Source organism: Pinus tabuliformis, chromosome 5_2, assembly GCF_031772625.1.
Source record: "Pinus tabuliformis cultivar Carrire ecotype Pingquan chromosome 5_2, CPIR1, whole genome shotgun sequence".
NCBI classification, from domain to species: Eukaryota; Viridiplantae; Streptophyta; class Pinopsida; order Pinales; family Pinaceae; genus Pinus; species Pinus tabuliformis.
In genome coordinates, this window is record NC_142306.1 from 1,032,690,828 (window position 1) to 1,032,715,868 (window position 25,041).

A 25,041-nucleotide genomic window follows, 5' to 3' on the forward strand; every position below is an offset into this window, starting at 1 on the left:
CCATCAATCCTTCATGGTAGCTGCTCGACCTTCTGTTGCTTTAAAAACTGTGTTTGCCCCTTTCTGAATGCTTCGCGAAGAAAAACGGGTCATTCTGCGCCTTTCGGGCTTGTTGGGGGCTGCGCGATGAGGGGTTTTCCACTTTGGCCCATTTCTTGTAGCCATGCGCGATTAGCGCTAGGCACTAATCACGCATGAAAAACTGCCTCAGAATTTGAATTTGGGCTTCCTAAGCACTATTTTCGCCTTTCGTGCCTTTTGAGTGATGACGTCAGCAGTGGGTCCCAGTACAAAGGTGACATGGCAGGGTGACGTCAACAGTACGGCGGGTGATGTGGCAATGCACAGTGGAAGTGATGTGGCAATGGTGAGTTGGCAGTTGGTGGCAGGAGGCCGATGCAGGCAGATGACGTAGTAGGATGACGTCACTGGGACGTGGCGGGGAGGTGACATCATGGTGAGGACATGGTGCCGACGTCACCCAGGGGGTGCGGTTTGGCAGTTTCGGGCGCACCACCTTTGCACTGAAGCGGTTTGGGAGGAGGGGGCTCCGCCACACCTGGGAGGGCGACGCGTGGTGGGAGTACGACGGGAAAACCACCGAACTCCCAGACGCTAACCCTCGGCATGTTGGCGTGTGAAAAGACCTGCCCGCCGTAGATCTTGGGCGGGCCAGATCTAACGGCCGACGGGACAGGTAAGTCAGTGGAAGGTTAGGGCAGGGACCCGCCCGCTATTTTATTTGTTTATTCATAGGGCGAGGGGGTTTAAACATTGGATATGTGGGTTTATGGGTTATGCGCCGGGGAATTAAACAATGATTTAATGTTCAAAAAAGCATTTAAACATTTAAATTTTGGGAATAATGACTGCGGAAGGTAGAAATATGAGGTTTTTTAGGGTGAAGGGATGGGTAAAGCTTATTAACTTAACCAGATGTCAAGTTAGTCCCGAGGTTTGAACGTGGAAGGCTAATGTCAATCTCCTGGTGAACTCAGCATTTCCCAAACTTGATATTATATGGCTATAGTGCCGAGGGATGGGGATATGTACCTAGGGGATTTTTATACTTAGTTTTAGTAGGGGAAGGGGAAACAAATAGGAAGATATATAGTAAAATTAGTAGTTAATATGACAAGTGATCAGAAAGTGCTAAGTATGTGAAACTTAGGCTGTTAGGGGGAAAATGATTCATAGAGGAAGTATGAACATGCCTTGAGTAAAGCAGATCTTCACCAAGGCAAATGATGTGGAAATGATGAAACTAAGAGGCTCAAGCAGATCTTGACCTCTTCAGGGGAATTAGTGAGTGATTTGGGGGAAAAGGAAGAAAGGGAGGTTAGAGATATCTAATTTGAGTTCCTCCAAACAAAAACTACCTTGTAGCTGTGATCTGAAGTACAATATCACTTTAAAACACAAGACTGATCACATATCAACATTCTGCAACCTCAAAGAGTACCTACCCAGCCTACTTATCTAGCATTTTTTCTTCTTTTTGGTTTGGGTGCATTTAGACTTGCAGACCCTACTTTACAATTTTTCTTTTGGCTGCCCTCCTATCTAATTTTATCCTTATTTCTTCCAAGGGCCCAGATTAAGCAGTTGGACTCCTTTGTTTCTCTACCTATCTACAAATCTGCCAAGATTAAGCTGTTTAGACAGATATCAATTCTCTATGTTCTAAAACAAGAAATTGAAACCTAGGGAAGCCAAGATTAAGCTGTTTGGATTTCCCTTAACAGAACATTCTTCAAAAATGGTTAAGTCATCAAAATTGGAATAAAGTAGTGGCATTTGTACTGGCACACTTTCATGGCCTCTTCTTTGGCCTTTTTCTGGAAATATGGATCATTGCAGGATGCAAAGTATGACATATTTGGCATGTAAAACTGTCAATCATGAAATATGAACACCTATTGCAACATGAGGCTAACACATTCCAAGCTAATGTCCAAGATGGGCTATGAAGGAAAGGGCTTGGGAAAGCATGCACAAGGTATTGTTGAACCAATAATGGTTGAGGAAAGGCCTAAGTATTTTGTTCTTGGCTATGGACAGTCTTATGGAAAGAGTTCCAAAGCTTCCATGAAGGCCATTGAAACAACTCCAAGAAGGAGTTGCATTGCAGAGTGTGAAGATTGTATTAAGGAGCAATGCAATGGCTTGAAATGTCATTTGCAGGATGCAGGCACTCAGAAGAACACACTTGAACTAGAGAGTTGTGGAGACTTTGACAACCTTGAGGAGATTGATGGTGTTCCAAAGGGAGCCACTTCTTCATTTGCTTCACCTCCTCATGAAGGCAATAAAGGTGAAAGAGAAAGGTATAAATCTGGTTCTAAACATTTTCCTTTTGATTGTGTAAAGCATGATAAATTTCCACAGAGATATGGGAAAAGAATTTCATGTTCCTTTTGTGGATTGGATAACCATCATGTTTCTAGATGTTTGAAGAGAATGGCCACATACAGGAAAATTTTGAAGGAAAGGAAGCAAGAAGCCAAAGGTCCATTAGACAATGCAAATCATGCTGTCAAGAGGATGCACGTGTAGTGCACTTATTTCCATAAGCAAGGACATCTTGTTGAAAAGTGTTGGACTCTGAATCCAACAATGCTTCCACAAAAGCTGAAGAAAGTGGAAAGAGAAGATGGCAGAAATGGAAAGGAAGATTCCATGATTGATGTGTTTCAGGATGATTCACATGATTATACTAATGTGTAGACAAAGGTACTACCTTTGAAATGGATTGGTAAGAAATGGTTAGAGTTCTTATCCAATTAAGATTGCATGTCTATTGATGCATTTGTTTGCATTTCTTTGTTAATGGAATGTAGGTTGCAGGATTTTACCAAGAAGGTGAATGGAGAAGTTGAGTAGGAGACTCAGTTTGTTGCTGCAACATTATATTTCATTTCAGCTTCAAAATTATAGTGTGTTTAAGTGAAAGTTGAAGGATGAAATGCATGCACGAGCATGTGATGCAATGTTGACTTGGGAGAAGTTAACTTGGTATCCAAGATGGAGATAATGATGAAGTGTTTCATCTTTTGAAAAAGAGTCATAATGGTCTTTTTCTACATTCTTTACTTGAAGGGTAATTTGTTTTAAAGGCATGTTTTGTGGGCTTGTTATCTAGTCCATCATTTGTATGCAGATGTAAGACATGGAGGTGTTCACAAGATGTGGAATTTGTTTCTTTTGTTGAAGCAGGAGTTTAGACCATCCAGTTGTTGTCTGTGTTTCTGTTGTTGTTAACAATTGTTGTTGAAAGCTTTTCAAATAGGTACAAATGAAAGATTTGTGGAGCAGATGTACTTCACATTTGTTTGAGCCACCTTGTATCAATGATCAATGCAAAGAAGTTCAAACTACCTTTTGTAAACATCTCAGCAGAAGTTCTGCATGAGGTCAAGAAGGAAGACAGTTATTCCTAGGAGAACTAGCACATCCAAGAAGGAAAGTGATTAGAGACTTTGGTTCAGAGGCACTATGCAAGGAAAGCGTGTGGAGGCTGAAAGAAGAGGGTGTTGTTACTCTCATTTACTGTTCAGATCACTATATCAGTCTTTTGGAGACGAAAAATTATTTAGTGGGAAGGCATGATCCAAAATGGATTTTGGATAGACTCCTAAGTCTAAGTGTTCCTCACAGAGGAACATGAAAGTCCCAGGAAGTTCTTGGAAATAGTCCCATGGCAGAGATCTTTTCATTTTGAATCTACTACAATTTGAATGGGATAAAATGGACTTAGGATGCAAAATTTCTCGCAGAAAGAAGTTGCCCTTTGTTCTTTGGAAAAAGAGGCAAAATCCCCTAAAAATGGCAAAAAACCCTTATAAAGGGAAATCGCATTGGAGATGGTCCAAGAGGCAGAAGAGATCCTGATCAGCCAATCCGATGAATCAGGTCAGAGACAGGCCCGCATGTGATATCAGGACCCAAGCTATGTGACATGCGATCGTTGATGATCAGATCGGCGGATCGGCATCCGCGATATACAGAACCCCTGGCCATATGGGATGTGATATGCGATACCGATCGCGACGTGCAATCTCAATCGTCGGATTGGGAAAGAATGGATTGCCAGGATTAAATCGACGACTTGCGATTGCCGGACCCAATGGAATTATAAGCCCGATTGCATAGAATTTGAAATCTCGGATTTTCAGATTTTCTATGTATTAGCGCATTTCTGCTATAAAATCAAAATATAAAGGAAAAATTCCCGAAGCGATAAAATGGACCCGAAGGGGAATTATAGGTGCAATTCATAAAATTTGAGTTCCGTAAAGGCGGGATTTTGGGTAGGCCCTAGGCGAAAATAAATATTGGCCTGGCTCCGCCTGATCCCACACAAAGGTTGACACATGGCTAGCAGAGGAGAAAGGAAACCACCTTTTCGGGCGGGTAACCTCCTTACTCCTAAGCCGCCCGAAAATGGATATTGACCATTGGATTGAAGATCCTATAGATCAATGGTGGGGATTGCGATAGCGGCCAAAGGTGGACCTAATGCAATATTAGGGTGGATGCGATAAATTTTCAAGTCCGATAGAAAGAGTTCTATCGGGTTTTTCATGTATTTCCCGTATATTTGGGATTTTACCCAAAACGATTATGCGATGCGATATGCTGCCTAATGGCGGACCCAATAGGGATTTTAGGGGCAATTGAATGGAATTTCACGTCTGAAACACATGCCCGATAGTGTATTTTGTAGAAAATACCTGTATAATGGATTTTTCTCTAATTTCAGGTTTTGCCTAAGGAAGAGCCCCAAAACCTCTGTAATTGCTCCTGATCATCATGCCATGCTGCAAGCAGGCATTTTTACAGGCAATGATGCATTTTGAAGCCACGAAGTTGCAGAGCCAGATGGCTAGTTGAACTGACAAGGAGCAGGGAAGCCGTAGAGGCATAGAGAAATGATGATACATAGAGAAATGGCCGGGGTAGCCGAAAAGCCGGAAAATTACCTCAAAGGAGGCAGAGAGCAGACAGAAGCAAGAGAGCAGAGAGAGCGAAAAGTTACTGCGCAGAGTTGTTGAGGGAGTCTTTGGTGTCACTTGGAGGTCAAGTGAAAAGCCACAGAGCTGAAACTTGCAGAAAGCCAAAGCTAGAGCCAAAGAAGTCAGATCCGAAGAGATAGAGCCAGAGCCGAGAGCTAGAGCCAGAGCCAAAGAGCCAGAGCCAGAGCTAGAGTTGAGCGCTAGAGCCAGAGCCAAAGTGAAAGCCAAAGCCTGAGCTAAAGAAGCCAGAGCCGAAGAGCGAGAGCCAGAGTGAGAGCAAGAGCTAGAGCCAGAGCCATAGCCACGAGCCAGAGCCAAGAGCCAGATCCAGAGCTAGAACCAGAGCCAGAACCAAGAACCAGAGCCAGAGCTAGAGCTAGAAAGCCTAAGAGCTTCAGAGCCAAGGATAAGATGGTTTCTAAACCCATTTTGTTCTATGTAACCCAATGGAGTTGAGTGAGGAGATTGTAAAAGGACTATTGCCATAATCCCAGAGAGCCTAGTCGAGTTGACTAGAGCTCACAGAGAACTAGCCCAAGCGTTTTGGGTGAACTCCTAATTAAATTGTTGCCTTATGTGTTTGTTGTTTGCTGCACTATTTTACTGTTATATGCATGTTATATCAGCAAAACAACATAATTTTAAAGCACATAAATAGTCAAAAATAAACACCAGCATACACCTTATTTTCAAGCACATATTTAATTCCGCATTGGTTAATCATAAATACTTGGGAATATTTATGCGTTGGAAGTGGGAGATGTTCTTGTAAGTTAGACAAGAAACCTATGTGCCCCATTTTTAGATCAACCTAGGAGTAAAAAGTATATTCAAAAGTTTATGTGAAAGATAAAATTCTTAAGGAGATTTGTGTCCAATTATGCAAAAATTGTAAGAGAAATTACTAATATGCTGAAGAAGGAGAATGAAGTGCATTGGGCAGGGGAAGCTAGAGAATCATTTTCCAGGATTAAAGAGGCATTGTAGGCAGCTCTGATCAAAATCAGCCCTGACTATCAAAATCCTTTCCAAGTTTTTTCATTTCCATCATCGAGTTCAATAGTTGTTGTCTTGCTGCAGAAGAATGATGAAGAGAAGGAACATCCTGTTGCATTCTTTAGCAAGATTCTCTAGGATGCTGAGCTAAAGTATAATATTCTTGAAAAGAAGGTGTATTCTTTGGTAAAATCCCTTAAAGCCTTTAGAAATTTTGTGCTGCAGTCACAGATCATTTCTTATGTGCCAAATGATGCAGTAAAAGATGTATTAGTATAGGCAGATGTAGAAGGAAAAGGAGGAAAATGCATAGCCAAGATCCAAGAATATAACTTGGACATAAAACCCACAAAGTTGGTGAAAGGGCAAGGATTGGCAAAAATGTTGACAAAATCAAACTTTCAGGCATTGGTAATTAACTTGCTGACACCTATGGATGAAGGAACAACTGAAGAAAATGAAGAAAAGCCAGATCCAGGTATGAAGATCAGGTATAAATTTTTATGTTCAGAAGGGTACAAGCATATAATCTATTATTTGTGTTTTCTTTCCTGCCCCCAATCCTTATATAGAACAAAGTACATAGAATTGAAGATCAAAGCACAACCATATGTGATTGTGGAAGGTAGATTGTACTGGAAGGATCCTGTAGGAATTTTGTTGCTATGTTTAACAGAAGATGAGTTTACAGAGGCAATCAAAGATCATCATGAGAGGTTATGTGGAGGACATTACAGTTGGAAAGTTATTGCACATAAAATCCTTTAGACAAAATTTAATTAGCCTACTTTATTTGTTGATACATATAGTTTTGTCAGAAGCTATTAGAAGTGTTAGCTTTTTGTTGAGAAGAAGAGGTTAGCTCCCTTGCCTTTGATTCCAGTCTTCATAGAGGAACCATTCGGACAATGGGAATTGGAATTTGTTGGAGAGATTAACCCACCTTCAAGTGGACAACACAAGTGGGTTCTCACAGCTATTGATTACTTCACCAAGTGGGTAGAAGCTATACCTACTAAGAGAGCAAATGATCAGGGGATGAAGTTCTTAGAGGAGAATATTTTCACCAAATTTGGATGCCCCATCAAAATCATAATAAACAATGCTCAAGTCTTCAATTCAAGTAAGTTTATTGCTTGTTGGTAAAAGTATAATGTTATTTTGTCCCATTCAATAGCTTATCATCCACTGGGAAATGGATTAGATGAATCCACTAACAAAACTTTGATGAATATCCTTAAGAAAACTATTGCAGAGAACCAAAAAGACTGGGATTCTAAGTTAAAGTTTTCTCTATGGGCTGCTAGAGTGACTACAAGAAGGTCTACAGGGAATTCACCTTTTGAATTAGTATATGGGACTCGGGCTCTGTTTCCAAGTCAACTTGTGAAGCATGTGATTTCAATGACTTAGGAGGTTAAAGAAGAACCCAATGCTTTGATAAGAAGAATGAATAAAGTAGTGGAGCTAAGTGAGAATAGGGACAAGTTAAGAGACAACTTTATTATGTATCAATAAAAAATGAAAAGTATTTTTGATAGAAAATCCAAGGAGATTGACTTTAAAGTTGCAGAGTTAGTATTAAGATGGGATACCAGAAGAGAAGATAAGGGTAAGCATGGGAAGTTTGATCCTCTCTGGTATGGCCCTTTTAGAATTGTTGAAGCAAGGTCCAATAACACTTTCCTTCTTGAGAATATTGATGGTGAAACTCTACAACTGCTTGTCAATGGGAAGTACCTCAAGCATTTCTTCCAGTTCTGAAGCATAAGCATCTTATCATTGTAGATACCGAAGTGAAATTAGTGTAAAAATTCCATAGAATTTAAATTTATGTAAGAAATATATGACTCCATGCCCGAGGTGAGGGAACTAATCTGCGGTTCTTAGTGCTTCTGTGGAAAAATCACTATCCCCAGGTGGAGACAGATGTTGTATCATCCATTGCCCATTGTTATTTAAGTTTTATTTTTAGTCTTATTACAAAATGGAAGAAAAAAATCAAAATATGAAAGGAATGATTGATTTTATATTTTCAGCGGTTTTGAAAGTGTCAAACCCACCTGCGAGAGGATCTAAGTTGTCCGATCAATAGGCCACAGATCCAACAACAATTGCATCATTAACTAGAATGGATTTATTTCGGAGATCAGATGCGAAAGTGTATCAAACACAGTTAAATTTGCTAAAGTCCAAGTTAATATCAGCTATCCATCGGAAGAGGCAGGATCCGTCAGATATCGGGTCACAATATCAGGTCAGAAAATGATCAGTTTTCATCTTTTGATCAAACCCGATAAATCATCAAATCTAGTTTTATTTCATATCGGGTTCGGAGATCGGGTTGGCAAAGTCATCGGGTTTAGTCCTTAATATCAGACCCGATGAATCATTAAATTCAGTTTTATGCCATATTGGGTCTAGATATCAGGTTGACAAATCGTTGGGTTCAGTCTTTAAATGTCAGACCCAATGAATTATTAAAAATGGTTTTATGTCCTATTGGGTCCGTAAGGGAGTCAAAGGCGCATTGAAAAGGTGGATGCGACATGTTTTATGAACCAGTGTTAATTATTTTTAAGTTCTGTGGGCTTGCCATCGTTTAAATGTCATACAAGTTCGACAAGCGTGATCAAGTGATAGTTTGATAAGTCTTTTAAGGTGTGTTGCAGGGAAGCAATAAGGACGAAGGTTAAACAGAGCTCTACCTCTGCAGTTGACCGTGACATTAACTCGGCTTACCAGAATGTGTGGCCAGAAGTCAGTGTATGGGTTCAACCACGTTGATGCTATCACACACTCTTCAACCCCTGCAGTGCTCCCAAAGCCTTCCTCCCTTCATCCACTACTTCGTTACGGCTCAAGAAGTTTCGAACAGAGAATGGCCAAAATCTTATAAGTTCAATTATCTCCTGTTATTTTATGTTCTTTGAGGTGTCTTTTACCTTCTGCGTAATATTCTGTAATAGTTTTTACTTAGACAGTTAGGGAAATTGTTAAGTAGTTTGACAATTTTAGAGACCACCAACTATTTCATAATGTATAAAAAGAGGAAAATTTACGAAGAAGGGGTTTGAATTTTGGAGAACCTGAATACTAGGCCAATGAATTCCTGATACAACTGTTGATTAATGAAAGAATAAAAAATTTTCCATATATTGTTGGGTATGATTTTGTGACTTCTCTGCTATGTGTCATCTTGTGTTTTCTTCCTTTAAGTATGGTAATGAAGCTATAGGTCTTTATTTGCTTATGTAAATGAAGTTAAAATTCCTTAAAAGAGTGCTCCTACACTTGAAGTTCACACCTTTGTAATTCTTCTAAGTTACAGATAGTAGTTTCTTTGTAAGACAACATATTATCTTTAACTTCTCCAAGTGTCACAGATAGTAGATCTTGTGTAAAACAACATATTGTCTATGACTTATTCAAGCTTTTCTTCATTCATCATTTATATTCAACAATCAAATGACATTCTGATATTTTCTTGTCACCTAAGTATTGAGGGTTAAAAACCAAGTCTCCTAGGTCCTTCATTTGAGAACACAACATATAATTAAGTGACAAACAAGTGACAATAACTATAAACATTAATGTCTTAAGCACAATTTCTACACAGCCAGGAAATTGGTTTCTTAAGGTACAACAACTACATTGGAGGTAGAGGTAAAGGCAGAAGATAATGTGATAAAAGAGAACACCTCGCAACATGGTGAAGCGAGTGGAAAGGACAAAGATAAGGGTGAGCTAGAATCATAGGAAGGGGAGAAACATGATGAGGGTCTATAGGATCCTCTTCAGGGAGATAAGTAGAATAAGGAGGTTGAAAGGGTAGAAACAGAACAAGTTGTCACAAAAAAGAGAAAAGTGTGAGATGAAGTTGCCAAAACTATCAAGAAAAAGAAGAAGGCAGATAAAACAAAGGATATCACACCAATGGTCCTTACTGATGGGGACCTGGAGTAGATCGAAGATAGCATTTAGGAGGTGACAGTTGAATCCTAGAATGGAGTAGAAGATAACTACGGCCTATTTTGACAAGTGTTGAAGATTCGATTGTAGAATTGAAGATACTAGTGTAGACGGTCAGGCAACTAGTGTAGATATAGGAAAGGGATGGAGTAGAAAGGAAGATAGAGCCTATGCTTGTAATGAGGTTAGCACATATACCTGCAGGAGACCTAGAGTTTGGCTTCTTTGAACTACAGTAGTAGGCTAAGGAATGGAAGAATTTCAATATGAACATCGCAGTAGTGTCGTTACAAATATTACACAAGCTGCACTTGGAAATTATAGAAGAGATGAGGTTGCACGAACAACACACCTCACAATGAAATATTTAAGTAGAAAAAGAACAAAGTGCACTTTGGCAGAAGCTCAAGTAGGTGATCCAAGAAAGGGATCAAGTAGCACAACAGCACTAGAAGATCAAGGAGGTAGTGGAATAAATGTGCATAGAAATTTCGGACATTGATGTCTAAGAGCAAGAGCCAGTAAAAGAAAAGGTCGCAAAACTCGGCCTTGTAGTGAAGGGGTAAAAGGAGAAAATCATTGTAGTGAAATTAAAGTATGAAATGCAGATCAGTGAGCTCCAAATGAATTTGTATCCAACTACACCACAAGTACAGGATCAGAAGGAGATTAAACTAAAGACTGTAATGGTCAGCATCTCTGCAACAATGGTAGACTACGGAAAATTGTTCGATGAAAGTCTACAAATTTGGACTTCATTGTAGGAAGATCCAAATGTAGAGAATTTGTAGTAAGAAATGAAGTAGAAGAAGCAACAATTAGAAGAAATTTGGGCATCTGCAAAGACCTTACCTATCTTGCAGAATCTCATGAAGATCAATGAGTCAATGGTCCTCTAGAAGAAATTTGAGGAGCCGAAGAAGGAAGAGCAGATTTTGGTGGAGAGAAATCAACCATGGTAGGATGAGGCTCTTCAACTATCCCAGATAGCAGATTAGAATCTTCAAGAGCTTCGATAGAGGGAGACAATGATGGTGTAGAAAGCTACAGAACATGTCACAGAAGCACTATTAGAGGAGGTGTGTAGTGAAGAAAAGAAGGTCGCAGAAATTTTGCAGCAGTTCAATAGTGCACACAACAACATCACAACAAATTTTAGAGGCAAGCCAATTGAGTGACTTGAGACGAGTCACATGTGAGTGTTGGGGACCTGGTGGGCACAACCTAACTTGACCTATTTTTTGGTGAAGACTCTACGTTTTTTGGACCCCAGTGCGCCATGAAGAATGTAGCGGAGTGTGAAGTGGACCACGCAGCAAATAAGTTTTCGATATATCGCATGGTATAAGGGCTTCAGGATAGGGCAAAGCCCCTTCCTTTTGTAATGTTGTAAAAGATCAATGGTTTTCAGACCATAGTTTCTTGTATTAGGGAGTCCATGGTATGTGGACCATGGTATTGTAATGATGTACCCTCGATGTAATAGTATATATAGGGTAAAATAATAAGAAGAGAGGTATTGAATTGATCTAGATCGATGTTATTATTGTATCTTTGTGATCTGTAGTTTGTGGTGAAGGAAAGGATATGCAACTGAGTGTGTAGAGGCTCGAGTCTACATATGAGTGCATAGACAACCTGCATCTTAGTGCGATGGTCAAGAACTGTTTGTTGTACAATAATTATTATTATAAACTACAGTTCTTGTGGATGTAGTCCCACATTGGGATGAACCACAATAAAATTTGTGTCTTCATGTGTATTATTTGTTGTAGCGTAACAATTTATTACAGTTGCATTTTATTACAACACATTGATGATTTATGGGTTTACATGACATTTTTATGTGATTAAATGACTATGGTAAAGTAATTTATGAATGTTAATATAAAACACCACATTGCATCATCCCTCAAGGCTGCAGAAACCTGATTTTGTATTCTCCCATAGTCGCTTCAGCTGAGACTGTGTTATGCTTGCAGGTCGTTACCGAAAGGGCCAGTGATTAAGGTTTTTGTTGGTGCACAATATAGATCAAACCTAGGTCAGCCCAAACCTAAATCAATAGCTTCTTTCTCCAAACCTCCAAGTATACCACACTCTCAAAGAGTTCTCCAAGAAAACTCTGTGTCTAAGAGTATGAGAAAGAGAGAATAGAGAGAGAGCTCATAAATTGAACTGACTAAGCTTACACTAACCAAGCCTACCCATTGATCCTCATAAGCCTTTTTATTAATGAGGCCTCTATTTTCTTCATTTTCCATTATTTTCCTTCATTTTCCTCCTCACATGAAACATGTGACCTTTCACCTTCCTTTTCTCGTAATTTCCTCTATTTCATAAATAAATGTGCCGAAACACCATTTTTCCTTTCCAAATCCTTTGCAATTGCCTTTGCCAATTTCCTTTAGCCATAATAACCAAAATGAACACTTGTTAGGATGTTTTTCCCACCATTTAGCTTGGAATACATGTCCCATGACTATGTTCTTATCTATTTTTACATTGAATTTTAACTAGGGCTATTACAGAACCATCCCCCTTTGGGGAACATCGTCCTTAATGTTCAATGACACATATAACCAACAATACTGCTAAAAACAAAACATATTGCCCATGGAGCTTTATAACACAACTCGTTGCAGTATTTACAATCGCCATCTTCTAAAACATGAAAAACATACCATTTACTGGATCTTTATAACACAACTCATTATGGTATTTACAATCCCCATATACTTATACACATTTTCTTGAACCAACAAAAACCCATACTATCTATGGAGCTTTATAAAATAGCTCGATACAATATTTACAATAATATACACATATACACATACAAAAGGATTCCATGCCTGTATCAATCAACAATGGAATCCAAAGCCTCACACCTCCACCCTCAAAGTAATACCAGGATTCACCTCCTTCCCAGGAAGTCCAAAATCCACTTTAAAAGTAAAATCTACATCCAATGTTTAGTGCTATAATCTTGCACCACTTGTCTTCTCAGTGAATAGTTATCAACTCATTGTTCCAGGGAACACTCCCAATGTGCATATGATTCCATCTGGAAATTCTAATGACCAAAAAAAATCCATCCTCAACCTTCCCTTCTCTGCTACATAGTCCCTCAGGCAATTCGGTCACCCCCTTCCGTGCAGTCACACACCTTCCAAGTTCCACTAGCACCCCCATCCTGGGCAGTCCATCCCTTGGCAAGGCTTCCTTGCATTGGAAGATACAAAAACCAAGGCATATCCCTGCCTTAAAACCATCATACCATTCATAGCATGCTCATGGAAATCAATGGACACTATTGGGTACCAGTGTCCCACAATGGCCCTACTCCTGAATGCTTTACCAACATATTGTTGTCTGTTTCAATTTCTTTCACTGGCATTACTAATTCTTGCAGTCGGTTTCAACCACCAAAAGGGAATTTCATGCTTTCCTGTACCAAGCACATAATTTCCATCAAATTCAAGATAAATTGATAACTTCAAATCATACCTCATTGGCGACCCGTCAATAAGGTATAATTGCAATTTTATTCGCTTCTTTTCACAACAAGTCAAACTAGCATCTTTGACCAAATCATCATGTATAAGCATATCACATGAGGTTAGCTCAAAACATGACCATCATAGATCAAAATCATAAATCACATGTTACCATCATAAACCAAAATCACAGATCATATGTGATCATCATGGACCAGAATCATAAATCACATGCATAATAAAACTGAAATAAAATATTGATACTTATCTTTTAATCAATCCTTATCTTTTGCCTTTGTCCTTATTCTGTACGCACATTAGATCGGTTTCCACACCTGAAAAACACCCAGTGCCTTCTCCTTAACCATGTATACATACACATATTTTACATCCCACACATATAACCACACACAACATACAACACCATGCAATACATGCACCTACACCTGACATACAACACATACACCTACACCTAGTGTACAACACAACATAATACATATGCCTACATCTAGTGTACACCACCACACCATACATACACTTAAACATGATGTACAATGCAATACATAAATCTATACCTGTTGTATAATGCAACAAAAACATGTACCTACACCTAGCGTACAACACAACACAATACATCTATACCTGATGTACAACACCACACAACACATAAACCTACACCCAGTGTACAACACAACACAAATAAGTACATAGAGTACATAGAGTACAACATAATGAATACATATGTCACGATACCATGACTACACAATGCACATACATACTACCGCATGCCCACAACACAACATGTACGACATGCACACAATACCACATGTAAACCAATACTATATGTACAACATGTACATAGTACCACATGTACAAAGAAACACCTTCACAATGTGTGCACAACATCACATGTACATGGCACCACCTACACAACATATACATAATGTCACATGTTGATTGTACCACATGTACAAGGTATACGCAATTCCAGACGTACACAACACCACATGAAACATGTACACAACACCATATGCATGACATGTTCGCAACACCACCTATGCATAGCACCATATGTACAACATGTACACGACACCACAAGCTCGTAACACCACTTGTACAATAATGCACACAACACCATATGTACATAGCACCATATGTACAACATGCACAGAACATCATATGTACATAGCACTGCTTATCCAACATGCGCACAACACCATATGCATACAACACTGCATATCCATCATGCACACAATACAATATGTACACAACGCCACATATCCAATATGTACATAGCACCATCTATTTCCAGCACTGCATATGCAATATTCGCACAACATTATCTGTACCACCATGTACATAACATTACATAAACAACATGGAAACATGCTATATATACACCACACCACATGCTCACAACATCACAAATGCAACATGTACAATATATACGACATATGCACAACAATAGTACCACACATCCAAAACCACATTGTATCTACCAAGCAACCTTGCTTCGAGTGTCTTATCCATGCTTTTCCCAGCATGTCACAGACCAGACTGCTTTTATTTCGCTGATGTATCCCTCAGCATTAGCCTGTCCATAACATAAACATAGACATAGTATCATCACATAATATAAATTCATATGCACATGATACTAACCTCATAGATATGTTAAGCCACTATTCCCACTTGATTCCTCGTAAGACCAGGAATATATATATATATATATATAAACATTAGCATAAATAATCATGATCCTATCAAAAAATGATATGCATGCATACACATATATACATATAAACATCAACATAAAATAATAATGATCTAGTCAGACAACGAAAAACATACATACATATGTATATAAAAACATTAACATAAAACAATCATGACCCATCCATCCATTCACTTTACCTTTCCTATTAGCTTTCTCATGATTGTCCTATCACCATACATTTACCTTAATGGACCCAGCCAATCACCCTAATTGTCATACACTTTCCTTCATTTTCCCTTAGGCATGCCCTGAGCTTCAACCAGGTCTTAGATCATGTTATGAAACCAGCTCACAAAAAGATAGAAAAGATAGTTGAACGCCTTAGAATTCAGCCTCTTCGAGGGGGTAACCTCGTTTACATTAAACAAATGAACAATTATTGGATGGTACAAATGATAAGACCTCCTTTCTATATATAGGAGTCTAAGGGTTCATAATATAATCAAAGCGGGCATAACAATAATACTTTAAGGGCACAATAATAACACTAGTGGGCTTCTATGGGGCACAATAATAACAATATGGGGACTACATGGTACGACAATATAATAAGGGGGTTGTACTAATAACAATAAGGGGTTACACTAGTAATATAGGGGCCTAACATGCCCATCTCCTTCAAAAAGTGTTGTCCTCAACGCTTGAGTAGTTATTGTTGCTTCTATATAAAATTCTTATCCTTCCATGTGAAATATTCAACAGGTAAGTTCTTCCACTTGATGAGATGCTTTGAAATTGATAGATTTCCTAGTTGTTGACTTCTCAATTCTGTAAATGCTTCAGGTTCCAATATGATTTTTCCTTCCTTTTCAAGTTCTGGCAATATTGTTGGAACTGGGATATTCAACAACTTTTGAATGAGTTCCCACCCTGCTTCGTCATTCTTCCATTCATACCTTCCTTTGTTTATCAAATTTGGTTGGATAATTGTACCAACCTCTACCATTTCTGCAACCATATGTTCAATTTCACTCCTTTTGGCATATGGATATCTATAAGGCTTGAAGTTTGGAGGAACACATCCTAGAATAAAATGAATAGCATGATCATTATCACGAATATGTGGGAGACCTTTGGGAGTCTCAAATACCTTGGATTCTAGGGTTTCACTGCTCCAAATAGGTCATTGTGGCATTCTCACTATAACTTTTTTTCTACGATGTTTCAAATGCTAAAAAAAAAAAAAAATGGGCCAAAATCATTTTGAACTTCGGGTCCAAATTTCAGAGCTTTTCGCTCTATTTTTACGGAGATATGATCTAAGGAAGTTGGCCTTTTTGCAGACTCCCGAATTACATTCCAAACAAGTGACCTGGGGAAAATATTCATAACTTTTGTTTTGAGCATCGGATTGAAATTTCATGAGAAGCTATAGAAAGAGGATGGATTGTAGTTTCCTGTGGATATTTTTCAGATCCTAAGGTCAAAACAGTGACACGTGGCACTTCATACAAGTTCTCTCTTATGAAAAGGTATATAATCAGATCATCTTAGGAGATTGTGCATAACTCTTTCTTGGAGAATCTAAATTCGATCAAACTAGTGGCATTGGAAAGAGGACGCAGAGGGATACTACTATAGGTCACAATTTCAAAACTGGAAGAACATAAATTACAGAGTTATAGTTGTTTCAAGATCAAGCTCCTAAAATAAAGAAAAGGCGATATGAGGAAGTTTGATGGCAAGGATCCGGTAAATTGGATACTTGAGATGGAGCAATATTTTGATCTACATGGTGTACCACTGTTACAAAAGGTATGTATTGCATCTTCATATTTAGAACCGGGTCAATTTTTATGGTATAAAGGGATTTTTCCTTGTAAACAAGTTGGCTTCGATATCAAATGTTATGAAACTAGCTCACAAAAAGATAGAAAATATAGTTGAACGCCTTAGAATTCAGCCTCTTCGAGGGGGCAACCTCCTTTACATTACACAAATGAACAATTCTTGGATGATACAAATGACATTACCTCCTTTCTATATATAGGAGTCTAAGGGTTCATAATATAATCAGAGCCGACATAACAATAATAATGTAAGGGCACAATCACAACACTAGTGGGCTTCTATGGGGCAAAATAATAACAATATGGGGACTACATGGTACAACAATAGAATAAGGGGGTTGTACTAATAACAATAAGGGGTTACACTAGTAATATAGGGGCCTAACACATCACCTTATGGGTATTATACAACTCTCCTCGAACTCCATTAACTTTCCTCTTTCCCAACCCAATTTCCAAGGCTCAAATCATAAAAGGTAAGACAAGAAACAAACAAGAAGGAAACCATGAAAACCAATAACAACATGATACCACAAAAAAGTGGCAAGGCTTTGTACCAGACAACCAAAAAAAAACCTTAAATCAAGCACAACAAATCACCAAAAGACAAAAAGCACAAGACTAACAACAAACACCATGACTCAATCCCCATGGTTCCTAGTGCTTCCAAGGGAAAGCTCAACCCGAGCCTTCTTTGATATTTCATGTCAACCTCTTTTCCATGCAATCCCTTGCATAATACTGCCATCATCACATAACTGTCAGTTCATAAATAAACATAAAAATACACTGGTTACCTTACCTTGTTATGCCAAGCATGTTTCTTGCAACTGAACACATCCATGCCATCTCTTAAGGGACTCCAATTCCCTTGAAAGATCCATATGTAGCTAGAGACTAGCTAATATACTTGTCAAGTACATGTTCATGAATATATCATATATCCACATAATTTTAGAGAAAATCAAGGTTAAGAAGACTTCATGTGTGCAAAGCACTCATTCGTTTGGAATTAGGGTTTCCAAACATAACCAAATGAATTCTTTCCTAATTCCTTTCTTTTACCATTTTTACTTGTTGGAATTGAGGCTTACTATCTGTTGTCACATCACCCAATTGTTAGTTATATATACACATCAACTATTACCTTGTCATGTTAATTCCAAGCATGTTTCTTGCAACTCTTCACACATGTCAACCAGACGTTCCAAAATATCAAGACAATCATATCTATCAATTTGAAATCAACCTTTACCAAGACTTACAATAATGTCATAATCCATAGTCCACTCCTAGTCACTAGACATAGCACTACAACTATCACCTACTTACACTCAAGTACATATAAACTATCTCAAAACATATGTATTAATACAACCATTTTAAAACAAGATCAGTTGAACACATACTAATATCATTTAAGTAATCAAACATTCATACAACAAATAGACGGCATAATAGACACCAACACTCAAACACCAAAGAGACGACATAATCAAATATTCAAATATAGAGTAGATGACATAAGGTAGCTCATACCTTAATGTATCTCAAGGGAGGATATCTTGTCTACACAATCAGTTGAGACTAGCATGATATAACTTCATGACATATCATCTCAAACATAATAAGGTCATGATATCCATAATAGTCACTAGATAACATGTTCACATCATAATCTCATAAACATTTGTCGTTCATGCACAACAATTAGGTATGTACGATCAGTCTCAATTAATATGACATAATATCACAACATTTTAACTCATACCTAAATATCATAACCCTAACCATTTTCATAGTCCAATCCAAATTAGTATGATACATGTAACATCAACATAATAGTTGCAATAACCCTAATCATCAAGTTAACTAACATATAACAACAACAAGTTAACGTATAACATAATCATCAAAAATATATAACATAATCATCAAGTTAGTTATCATATAACAATCAACAAGTTAACATATAACATAACTATCAAGTTAACTAACGTAAAACAACAACAAAAATGCATATAACAAAAAGTTACTAGAATTCATGACTATATGACCACACTGATTCACTAGAATCTACCATGCATGTAATCACAACAAAAGTAAAATGAAAAACATGTATATAACCTTAATGCGTATAACAATCCATTAACTAGCATACCTGCATGCCAAACATACAATATTTGTATGATGATCTTCTCTTACCCAGAAGTCGAGTGTTGCAACCTCACTCTAATAGTCTGCATATCATGCTTTATCTCAACCAACTCATTAGCATCATAACATACTATTGCAGTGGCTACAACCACCCTCCAAAATTTTTCCTTAGCTTAGTTTTGGAGCATCCCTACCAACCTTTATCTCAACGAACTCATTAGCATCATAACATACTATTGTAGCGGCTACAACCACCCTCCAAAATTTTTACTTAGCTTCATTTTGGAGCATCCCTACCAACCTTTCACATCAGCATGTCTTGCTTGGTCAAGTACACAAGCTTCAGTGATTTGCTTGCAGAATGACAACTTGTCCATCAGAGTTTGTTTCCCCTCACAGGTTGTTCCTCCGAACTTGGTCCAGTTGTAGGCTGAGCAGCTCCCTCAAGAAATTGTGTAATTCTGGAGGGCAACCAGCCTTCCCTCTATAAATTATGTAATTCTATCTGGTAGCCTGCTAGCCTCCAGAATTGCGCAATTCCGCAAATTAGGCTTCATCCAGAAAATTGTGAAATTCCTCCCAATAGGGCTACTTAGCCTAGGAATTGTGCAATCCTAGGCAGTAGTCAGCTGCTCTGCCCAGAAATTGCACAAATCTCCTGGGTAGCCAACCTATCTCCCTTCGAGAAATGCACATTTTCTCCCAGTAGTTGAGCAACCTCTTGCATGTGCAGTTGAGTTGATCGGTTCCCTTCGGGACTAAGAAAAACTATTTTTCTTGCATGGGTTGCTCCTCCTCAGGAAGCATGCAAAGGCATCCCTTGTTTTAGGGATCTATTTTTAGCAATCAGAGGTTACATGCAAGGATCATTTCAGAAATCTCCCACCAAGTGTCGCTTTTCCTAGATTTGTGGCATGCATGTCGCAACCTCGATTTTATAAAAACTCATGAACTGGACATTGCAGAGCTCATTCCTCACATCGACCCTGCAGCTTTGAAATCCCACATTGCATCTAGGAGTCGTCAGCACATTCATCTCAGTTGTTTTGGGGTAAGCTTGCTTTTCATGTCTTGTGTTGCATTTCTGGTGCTTTTTGTGTTTTGCTTCGTATGAATGTTGTCTGTTTGATTTCAATGAGCGCTTACTATCATTTTGATACATACTATCTTGTACTAGCACTGTTTCAGTTTTCGTTGACATCTCACTACTGTTGCATGCATGAAATTATTTTTCATGAATGGCTGCTGATTCGGTGACTCGCCTCACCCACATTCATGTTGTTCCGTTTTCTGAATCTTTCATTCACTATTTGCATGCATGATCATTCACTTATGCTTACACTCAGTATCACAATGCATTCACATTCACATTTGATTTTAGTTTCTTGTCTATGAGTCTGGAAGCCTTGGCTCGGACTCTACCTCACCAAGACAACATTGCATAATCCTGAGAGGGAAGGCTTTGTCTTCCTCTCAGTAAATGCACATTTCTTCCCAGTGACTATCCTCCAGTCTTACATTGCGCAATTCTGAGGGACAATGATTGTTGGCCCAGAAAATTGCGCAATGCGGCCACTGAGCCTAGAACCATTGCCAGTTGCGATTACACATTGCACAATTCTAGTAGTCAACAACCAGATTGAATTGTGAATTGCATAGTTATAGTAGTCAGTCAGCCTCCCAACACCCTAGATTGTACCTTCGCAGTATTGGGAGTTAGTCTCCCGATCTCCCGACAGAAATTGCGTAACCCTCATGATCTGTCACACAGGTATGTTGCAAGTTATTTCTCAAGTTCATTTTGGTTTTTGGTTGATGGATTGCTTGCCATGAGTGTTTCCATGTCTCCAAGCATCGCAAGTGTTCATCTGCCTCTTAGCAGTACATTTACAATGGTTTCCAAGAGAGCAGAGTCGAAGACAACATTCAAAGCACACTTGGGGATGCAGTTGATCAAGTGTCTATGGACTTTCCTACCCACGAAGACATCAAGTTGTTCATAGAAAATGACATCAGGATATGATGACAGTAGCATCATAGTGAGAAACATCATGAACAATAGCTGAAGGCAGCATACCGGATGCAACGAATGTAAGGGGAAGGTTGTTGACAACAAAGAGGCAGAACAAAGTTGCAAGCTCAAGCAGATCCACTTGTGGCGAAATCAAATTTGGAGACTCGGGCTATGAGGTGAAGGTGTGACAAGGAGATCACGCGAAGGCAGAGAATAGAAAGAGGAGGAGTTGCATGTGCTCAAGAAGCAACTCAAGGAAGAACAAGAGCTACATAAACAAGAGAATGAGTTGCAGCAAGAATAGGTACAACAACAGGCGCAACATGAACTCACAGATGAAACTGCACTCGTACAAGTTAAAGATCCATCCCAACAGCTAGCACGGAGCAGACATGGTGAGTAGTGTTGTTGATCACATGCAAGGGAATTCAAAAACATGCATGTCATCATGCGCATGCATGTGATCCCACCCATTTAGCACACTCACCAAGGCAAAGACAAGAAGCAAGTCCAACTGGAGTTGAACATGTAGTTGATAGTTGATGCACATGACCACTAGCACACACTAGAAGATCAACATGGACACTATGCATCAGTGTGTTGTCGGTTTGGCTGCACCCAAGAAGACCATGTGCATGTTAGCAGACGAGTTGGATGGAGGAGCCACACCAATGCACCCGGATGCAACAGAGGCAAGAGTTCGCTTCAGCAAGATGTCACCATGGAGCGCATGCACACCATCACAGATGACCAAGCTTGGCATCAGCTCACCACCTTCACCATCACAAGCATGTCAAAGAGTTGGTCTCACCACAATAGACCGAGTGGTATTGATGTATTGCATGTATTTCTCAAGCCGTTTTGTCTCACATGGGCAAATGTTCATTGTAATGTAACATCTTGTCATGTGGAAGTTCAAGTGTCGATAGTTGGATGTAACAGCCATAGAGTAGATGAAGAGTCATGAGGGTAGATGAGTGTCACAAAGGGGAATGTGAAGGGTCACCCCACCTTTTGCTATAAATAGAACCTCATAACTCATTGTTAAGGCTTTTGGTTAGCCAAGCTTCCGATAAGGCTATCATGGGGAGAGCTTGGATAATATTGTAACGCGCCTTGGCTTCTCAACTGCATAGAGCTAGTACATCTCTTTGGAGGAGTAGGAAATTGTGGTTGTAACATTCTGCTATCAGAACTAGTTGTTGGACATGGATGTATTGTATGATTGGAACTTACACTTCTTAATATAACAAGAGCCAACACGTTTCATGCATATGTTGTATCGTATTTTATGCTGTCTGGTTTACTCTAAATAATATATGTATTGGTTTTCTTACGCATGCATGTATAACTATTTGTGTATGTATGTATGAATCTTTCTGAAATGTGTTGTTGGTTTAACCATCACTTTGGATTTCTCGCTAACTTGCTTTCTAGCTTGTGATGCATCTTCGCTCGTGTGTTACCTTCCAAGCCGCGTACTATTACAAGTTTCCAAGGGGCGCACTCACGTCACCCTAAGTGTGTCAGAACCTCTCATGCACCTTCCTTGACTTACTGTAGTTGTCACACCCTTGCTACCAACATGGACATCTTACTTTCCTCTGTGCAAAATCATGGTCAAGGAATTACCATATGACCCATTGCTGGGACTCCTACACCAAATGGTCTGAGGTCTAATTGAGACTTCTTACCAGGGAGATCCGCTTACATGTTGGCGGGTCCAACACCGTCAACACATACCAATAACATTATGATGACCTAAAAGGCATACAATGACCTCATAATGCATCTTTGATCGACTATACATGCATATCTATAACCATTACAATGCATGCATAACAACATATAGACACTTACATGCATACCAAATGAATATACAACCATACACTCATGACGACACATTCCACAACAACACCATCAACCTTCACATGGCAACATCACTACAACCATGATCAACACCATGCAAATGCAAAAATCACATGAACTACAAGCATAAGAAACACATATGCAACTTGTTATCACCTGGATTGATCCTTAGGTTGAAGGAAGGCAATGTCAAGGTAACCACAAACCACTCTTAGCCAAGTAGCTAGCCCTACTAGGCTGGGAGAGGGCTCTCTTTGTAAGGATCTCAACCAATATGATAGGATAAAGAAAAGGATATTAGGCTAGGTATAGTAGCACAAGGTTTGATTTGATTTTGAAGGGGTTTTGTTGGATCTGGAGGAGCTGGATAGTTAGGGCTAGAGAATTAGGTCAAAATTGCAGGGTGTTCAATGGGGAAAGTTAGGCATATGGTTTGGCACTCTATGGATTCATGGGTGAGGTGTCTTAAGATTTGGTGAGAAGCTAGGAAAAGCATGTGATTACCATGGATCCTTCCTAGACTGTAGAAAACATATAATGGTGAATATTCCCCCAAAGCAGAGAAGTGATGTTATGAATTCTACCTATCAACTTGAAAACATTCACGTAGAAGCAACGCAATGATTAATGAAGTAAAAAAAACATTCTAACATATGATCACAAGAGAAGAAACTGAACTAAAACTCATACCACATGGATCCCAAATAAATAGCTGCAATTTTTATTAATCTCCTGCTAAACTGCTACAAAATGATGTACAATCAAGGCATAAGCATCCAATTGAGTCCAACCCTTTATAATGAGAAAGAAGAAGAAGATGTAGGCATTGTTTCAACCTCCTCCCATCCTCAGGGGAGCTAATCTAACCAACACTGAACAAGAAACTGGAATTTAGGCATCCTAACAACTTGCCTCTAAAAGTGAGAAAACTGATTCATTTGTGCTCAAATTGACTTTTAATCTAATGAATCTACCCTCTACTACTAATTATCCATCATATTTATAAGCCAAGTCATCATTTACATCAGTAAAACATCCTCCATGAGAGAAAATCCATGAACACAGTCAAAACACAGAAAAATGGCCATCCTGTGCAAAATTTGTCCTACACGTAGCACCACTGGTCCAACTCATAAGACTACTTTCAGGTCCCTTTTGGATGCCTTCTCGGCATCCAAATTGAGCTCATGATAGATGTTTGGAAAGATATTCACGTCTACTTTCGAAAACATTTGGAATTGCTTCATTTGAAGTTCATTTGACCTCTCAAAAGTGGATTCTCCCAAGACTACTTTTGTGTGTCCAAAAGGTGGCAGAAAGGTCATTTTTAGGGTGTTTTTTGAATTTTTAGTGGACCAGTTTTGCCCCAAAAAAATTATAAAATCCATAGGGTGCATGTAATCATCACTCTGAATCTAAAAATGCAAGCTATTTTTCCATTGGTTTCCCCTAGGAAAAGCACAGCGTCAGTGGCGCTGTGTGTTGAGCTAGATTTTCTGTGTTAAGAGTTTTCACAATTTGCAAAAAACAAAAACTCTTCCAAACTTGACCAAAATTGGTGAGTAGCCCCATCATTAAATATCCTGATGAGCCAAGGAAGCTTTAGCAAGCAACCTAAGCCTATCCTCCTCTTTTTTTCCTTTTAGAGCCCGTCTTAGCCTTGCTTTCATCTGTTTGACCCTCATGTTGCAAATTTTGTTCCAGGTCCTGTAGTGGTAGGCCATGTGCTTGATGATCTGGTTGTCCCTATTGGCCTTTTGCAACAGCTTCTCTAAGTGCAAATTGACTCTTTCAATCCAAATCTCTCTATCACCCTCAATTTCCTTCTCAATTGGAGTCAAAGTGACTTGTGCCTCTTCGTCTTGCATTACTGACATACTCTTGTCACCTTGTATTTTTATCTTGAGAAGTTCCAGCTCCATGAGGACCTTCTTATCACTCAATTGTTTGT